We start from the raw sequence: 6,766 nt of genomic DNA, 5'->3' as shown, positions 1-6,766 counted from the left end.
CTGTGTCTCTTTGTTGATTTGTTGCCTGGAAGATCTGTCCCATACTGAGAGAGGGGTGTTCAGGTCACCCACTATTAACGTATTAGGGCCTATTTCTTTCTTTAGGTCTAAGAGTATTTGCTTTGTATATCTGGGTGCTCCTGCATTGGGTGCATATATATTTATGATTGTTATGTCTTCTAGCTGAATAGATCCTTTTATCATTACATAGTGATCTTCTTTGTTTCTTTTTGTTTTTTGGTTTAAAACCTATTTTATCCAATGTAAGAATAGCTACTCCTGCTCATTTTTGGCTTCCATTTGCATGGTATATCTTTTTCCATCCATTCACTTTTAGTCTGTGTGTGTCTCTACAGGTGAGGTGGGTCTCTTGAAGACAGCATATACTTGAGTCTAGCTTTTTAATCCAATCTGTCAGTCTGTGTCTTTTGAATGGGGAGTTTAATCCATTCACATTTAGGGTGATTATTGACAGATATTGTTTAATTCCTGTCATTTAATTGCTTTTTTTAGGTGTTTTAAATATCTTTTGATCCTTACTTCCCCTTTTATTTCTCTTCTTCAATGTTAGTTGGATATTTGAGGTGGCATGATTTAGCTTCTTACTCTTTCTCACTGGCATTTTTGTTTTAATGGTGTGTTTTGCTTTTCCTGTATATCTGTGGTAGTGACATTCATTATTCAGATTCCAGATGAAGGACTCCCTTGATAGTTTCTTGCAGGGCTGGTCATGTGGGAAATTTTTGTTTGTCTGGGAAATATACTATTTTTGTTTGTCTGGGAAATACACGATTTCTCCCTTATTTCTGAAAGAGAACCTTTCTGGGTAAAGAGTTTTTGGCTGGCAGTTTTTTTCTTTTAGCATTTTGAATATATCATTCCACTTTCCTCTGGCCTGTAGGGTTTCAGTTGAGAAGTCTGCTGTTAGTCTGATAAGGGTTCCCTTATAGGTGACTTGATGCTTTTCTCTTGCTGCTTTTAGAATTCTCTTTTTGTCTTTGAATTTTGCAAATTTGACTGAAATGTGTCTTGGGGAGGATCTTTTTGTCAGCACCATGCTCACCCAATGAGCTAACCGGTCATCCCTATATGGGATCTGAACCCGGGGCCTTGGTGTTATAAGCACCGCACTCTCCCGAGTGAGCCACGGGCCGGCCCGGGAGGATCTTTTTGAATTGAATCTGCTTGGGGACCTTTGAGCTTCCTGGGTCTGAAGGTGCACATCTCTCCCTACTCCTGGGAAGTTTTCTGTTATTATTTCTTTGAATAGGTTTTCAATACCTTTTCCTTTCTCTTCCCCTTCTGTAGTACCCATAATTCAGATGATAGAGTGCTTGAGGATGTCCTCTATCTCTCTTAGGTTTTTCTCATTATTTTTAATTCTTTTTTCCTTTTTTTTTTTTTTTGCCTGCCTGGGTTATTTTGAAAAGACCATCTTCGAGATCTGAAATTATTTCTTCTGCTTGCTCTAGCCTGCTGCTTAAGCTCTCTGTTGTGTTTTTTATTTCAATAAGTGAAGCATTCATTTCTAGGAGTTCTGCTACATTCTTTTTTAAGGTATTAATGTCTTTGTAAATTTCTTCCTTCATATTCTGGATATTTTTTCACTTCCTTGTATTCTTTAATTGAGTCTTCTTTTATTTCTTCAAGCTTTCTTAAGATCATTGCTCAGAATTCTTTTTCAGACATTTCAAGGATTCCCTTTTCTATGGGGTCTGGAATTTGAGCATTACTGTATTCCTTTGGTGGTGTCATATCTTCTTGTTTGTTTGTAGTTCTAGTACTTTTTCACTGATGTTTGATCATCTGGTAGAGGACTTGCTTCTTCTGTTACTCTGGGATTGGCTATGAGGATAAAGACTTCCTCCTCTATTTGCAGGCTCTACTTCTTATATAAATGTAGTCAAGTGAGTGGCAGGTTGCCTGTAGAGTGGCCCTGGCTGCTACTATGGTGGTGAACTGTCCTTGTGGTGATAGAGGGTGTGATGGTATCTATATTACACCACTTTGGCTCCTGTTCTAGCTTTCTGTGGCTGTAGGCAAGCCCTGGTGCTATGCAGGTCTCAGCTCACCTTGGTGCCTGCTGGCCCGTGTGTACTTCCCTTCCCCCCCAGGGTCTTAGACTGGACCCCGGTGCCATGCGGGTCTTGGCTCACCTCCGTGGCTGCTGGGCTGTGTGCACTTCCCTCCGGACCTTAGGAGCTATTATAGAATTAAAAAAACTCACAGTTCTATGAATACTTTGTTCAAAAGAGGATAGTACAATTTAGCTATTTACCCTCATTCAATTAATATCTGAGCTTTCCTTAACTTCTGAGATTATTTGTACAAGATAAAGTAGTGCAAATACCATAAAGAATTGTCAATGGAAGTAACATATATAGTGGTTTGAAATTTAAAGTAAGGAACCAACCTCAGCCTGATCCAAAGCACACGTAGTGATATTTCTCTAGGAAAAAATATCTCATTGAATTATGATAATACATCTACTATCAAACCTTTGATAAAATTGTGAATAAAGATGTCTTTTCTACTTCAATGTGTGGCAGCAAAATACCTCTATTTTAGCAAACCTTATACTTAGGTAAAAATTTTGACATAAAAAAGACCGCCTGAATAGGATTGTGGTTTAAAAAGTTCACTTTTTTGGGAACAGTTTGTCATAGAAAAACTTAAAACAGCTTCTCTATGCTTTTAGAATGGTTAGATTTATAAGAAATGGAGAGGATATACATTTAAAAAAAATTATGTGTATTGTTAAGTGAAATTTTCATTTTCAGATCAAAGTACTAGTCTTTCTTTTATATAGATGTCATTGCTCAAATATTTGGGAATGAATTTCTCCTAATATTCTAGCCTAAATTGAGAGAATTCTTGAGTTTTTCTGTGAATTATCTTCATTAGTTTTATGTAAATCAGAGTGCATAGTGTAAAATTCACTTTCATAATACTATTTACAATGAACATTTAATATTCTACTTAAAAAAACTGTTGTGTTTATATTTATTTACTTGTTTGTTCTTTAAAAGAATTTTTCTCCAAATTTCATTAATGAACACATAGTCATGGTAAACTGTAGGCCTTCAATTACATCCATGTTATGCTCTGGTGGAATTCTTTTTTAATTGTTATACTCTTTTAATATATATTTTGGTCTTTTAAAAAAATTTTTTTTTATCATTATATAATGTAAACATTTTTTGTGTCCCTTTACCAATTTCTCCTTAATCTCTCCTCCCCCTCCCCTTTTACCACCTCTGGTGGCCTCAGTTCTGTTCTCTCCTTCTGAAAGTACAAGGAATGATTGTGATTGTTGCATATTTCTTCCCTTTTTTGTATTGGATCCACTTTAAAGAAAATTCACTAGATCTTTTTGGGTGTCAGAAAGCTATGTAGAAAGGGCAGACTGTATTTGGATACAATAAAATCTGCCTCAAGTTGTTTTCCACTTCATTTGCTTATTTGTGTGTGCAATATCTTACGTGCACTTGAATTGCCATTAAGAGTATCACAAGCACAAACTTTATGGTGTCAGTAGACAGTGATTGTAGAAAAAGTGCTGCACACATAAGTTTGACATCTTATTGTTTAGAATGATTTCATCAACATGAAGATGAGGAACAGAATAGCACTAGGGTATAATCATACGTCTTGAATTGCCCATTTTAAAATTTGGAACATCAGTCTCTTGGCATTTCTTGATTGGCATTTCTTGGTCCACTTAACATTAGATAGAAGCTTTTGTTGTTACTTACAGTGCTGTGTGGCACTGGCTCATAGCAGCTTACCAGAGCAGGTTGTGTTCATCTCTTCCCAACTCCACGATTATGCTGCAGAACAGGGTCCTTTTTTGTTTTTTAACTAAGAATATATATATATATATTTTACATTAAGAAGTTTTTTGGGCTGACCCCGTGGCGCACTCGGGAGAGTGCAGTGCTGGGAGTGCAGCAACGCTCCCGCCGCAGGTTCGGATCCTATATAGGGATGGCCGGTGCACTCACTGGCTGAGCGCAGTGTGGGTGACACCAAGCTAAGGGTTGCGATCCCCTTACCGGTCACGAAAAATGACAAAAAAAAAAAAAGAAGTTTTTAAAACCCTGCTAGAGATGACTGTTAAACATTTACCATCTCACTATTTGTAAATTTAACAGTAATGGATGAAAAAGCAGGAAAGTTTCTCAAATTAGGTTCCTGCCAGATAGAGCATCCTCATAATGCTTTCATTATTGCCTGCTGTTACCATTGCTTTTAACTCCTAGAGTCTTGTTTTCACTGATCACAGGGACCAAATTTTCTCCATACCACAAGGAGTAGTCTTCCTTTAAATAACCATCAGTAATGATAATTCCTTTGAAGTAGGAAATTGAAGGAGATGATAGAAAATAATATTACTACCAGAGAGAAATAAAAGTCAGTCAGTGTTCTAGTGTTCTGTGATCTACCAGGTTTTACATAAATTGAAGCAGTGAGAACTGGGTTTGAATCTCTTACTGAGAGAACTTTAGTGGGTTTCACTCTAAGTCCCGGTGTCCTTATCTGTGAAATGGATGTTGTGAGAATTAAATGGGATTTTATCCATAAAGCTCATGGCTTCTTTTGTGCCCTCTAGAAGGTCCTGGTAGGTGTCAGCAGAGAGGGCTTCTAAGAGTCCTTGACTGCTTCCCTCCGTTTCTGCATAGAATTCATCTTTCTCAAAAATTTTCAACAGAGCTTGGATAAGGGATAACACAAAATTTAAGACCTTGGATATCATTTTGTGTAAGAGTATTTTTAGATTCAAAGCACTTCATTGCATTTGAATATTATTCAAGATTTCAGCAGTTTTAAAGTCAAGGAAAGAAGCTGGGTCTACTGTAGAAGAGAAATGAGAAATACTGTGTTTTCCCTTATTGCTTAAGATCTTTTCTGTTGAGTATTTGAAAGTTTAGTTTTTTTTTTGTAAATAGGAAAATCTCATTTCTATTTATACACTTTTAATAAGTATAAGTACTTAAATAAATATTTATATACTAAAACACTTAGGTTGTATTAAGAAAAGTATTTATACTCATTAACAATAAATAAGTATTTATACACTTGTAAATTTAGGATGTGCTAAAATCTCATACTTCATGGTGACATTGCTTAACAACATGGTTTAAAAAGGATTTACCTAGCTAAGTTGGTGAATAAATTACTCTTGTGTTTTAAGTTTGTTTATATGAATTTAAAATGGGAGTGTCAATGGAGGATATTTCACTATTTGGACTTTCTATTTAAATAGAGAATTAAAGATTGAATATTAATCCTGAAAACTGCTGGGACTTTATATTTTTTTATTTTTTTAAATTAAATTTATTTCATTTATTGAATCAAAATCGATTATACATATTGTCAGATATGTTGACCAAATCAATATTACTAACATATATATTACAAATTGTAATTATTCTTTATGCCCCTTGTCCTATCTCTCTCCTTCCCCCATCTCCTCCCCCCTCTCCCCTCTAATGACCCTAGATTTCATCTCTCCTTCTGAAAGAATAATGGTTACTATGTTGGTTTGTTGCCTAGATGATCTGTCCAATGCTGAGAGGTGTGATCAGGTCCCCCAATATCATCATAGAGCAGATGCTTCTTCTGCCACTCTGAATTGGGCTTTGTGGAGAGAGACATCCTCTTCTTTTCTTTATCTCTGCTGGTGACTCTCCTTGTGTGAATGCACTCCAGTGGTTGGCAGACCATCTGCATGTTGTTTGTAGCATCTAGCTGCTTTCACGGCAGCCGTGGTTATTGTGGTGGCTGTGGTGGGCCACCCATAAGGAGGTGATGTTTTTGGCATGCTCCTTGGTGCTGGCGGTGTGCCTGCTTGTGGGGTGTGTCTGGTTCCCTTCTCCATGCCTCTGGTCCCTGGGTGGGTCCTGAGGTGCTGGCGCCATGTGCCTGGTTGTGGGAGAGGGGTCCAGTCCCCTTCTCCATGCCCCGGGTCCCAGGGCTGGACCTGAGGCACTGGCGCAGGGTGCCTGGTTGAGGGAGGGCAGTCTGGTTCCCTTCTCCATGCCCCAGGACCCCAGATGGGCCCCAAGTTGCTAGCATGGCATGTCTGGTTGTGGGAGGAGGGTCTGGTCCCTTTCTCCATGCCTTTGGTCCCTAGGCGGGCCCCAAGGTGCCGGTGGTGTGCCTGGGCCGGAACTAATTTTTTGTCCTTTCCTTACTTCTAACATGGGGGAACTTCCTGTGGGAACCAGTACTTGAGCTGTGTGGTTGTTTAAATTGCTACTTTGCTGCTGTTTCCCTAGGGAAGGCTTTTTGTGCAGCTCAGGTCAATCTTAATGGTCGATCTTACAGGTACTTCCGGCTCTGCAGAGACCTGGTGGATCTGTGTTCTGTAGAATCTCTGATCTGGGTCTGAGTTTTTTCATCAAACTGTACCCCATGCAATTCTGCATTCCTGACCAGTCTCCTCTGAGTGGGCCTGAGCTGATGGGGGGGCAGATCGGCTGTCTTTGCTGTGTCCCAGTGTTCCCCTGGTGGGCCTGTCTCCCCCACCACCCGTGCTGCAAACACTTCCCAGGGGATGGGCCCTGTGCCGGTCCCTTGCAATGACTCACTGGCCTCTGAATGGCTCCCTTTTTCCAGTTGTTCTGTCCCCTCACTCCTGTGTGGGTCCATGGGAAACTTATTAGTGGTCTTGCTGTCCCGGTGGCCACCAAGGCCCCTTCTCTCCTGCTGCCTCCAGGTAACTCCATCTGAAGGGCACAGCTGCAGCTTCTGCCGGCTCCTG

This window comes from Galeopterus variegatus, unplaced genomic scaffold (genome assembly GCF_000696425.1).
Source record: "Galeopterus variegatus unplaced genomic scaffold, G_variegatus-3.0.2 Scaffold696, whole genome shotgun sequence".
In the NCBI taxonomy this organism is placed as follows: Eukaryota; Metazoa; Chordata; class Mammalia; order Dermoptera; family Cynocephalidae; genus Galeopterus; species Galeopterus variegatus.
Note: the sequence above shows the minus strand (reverse complement) of the source record.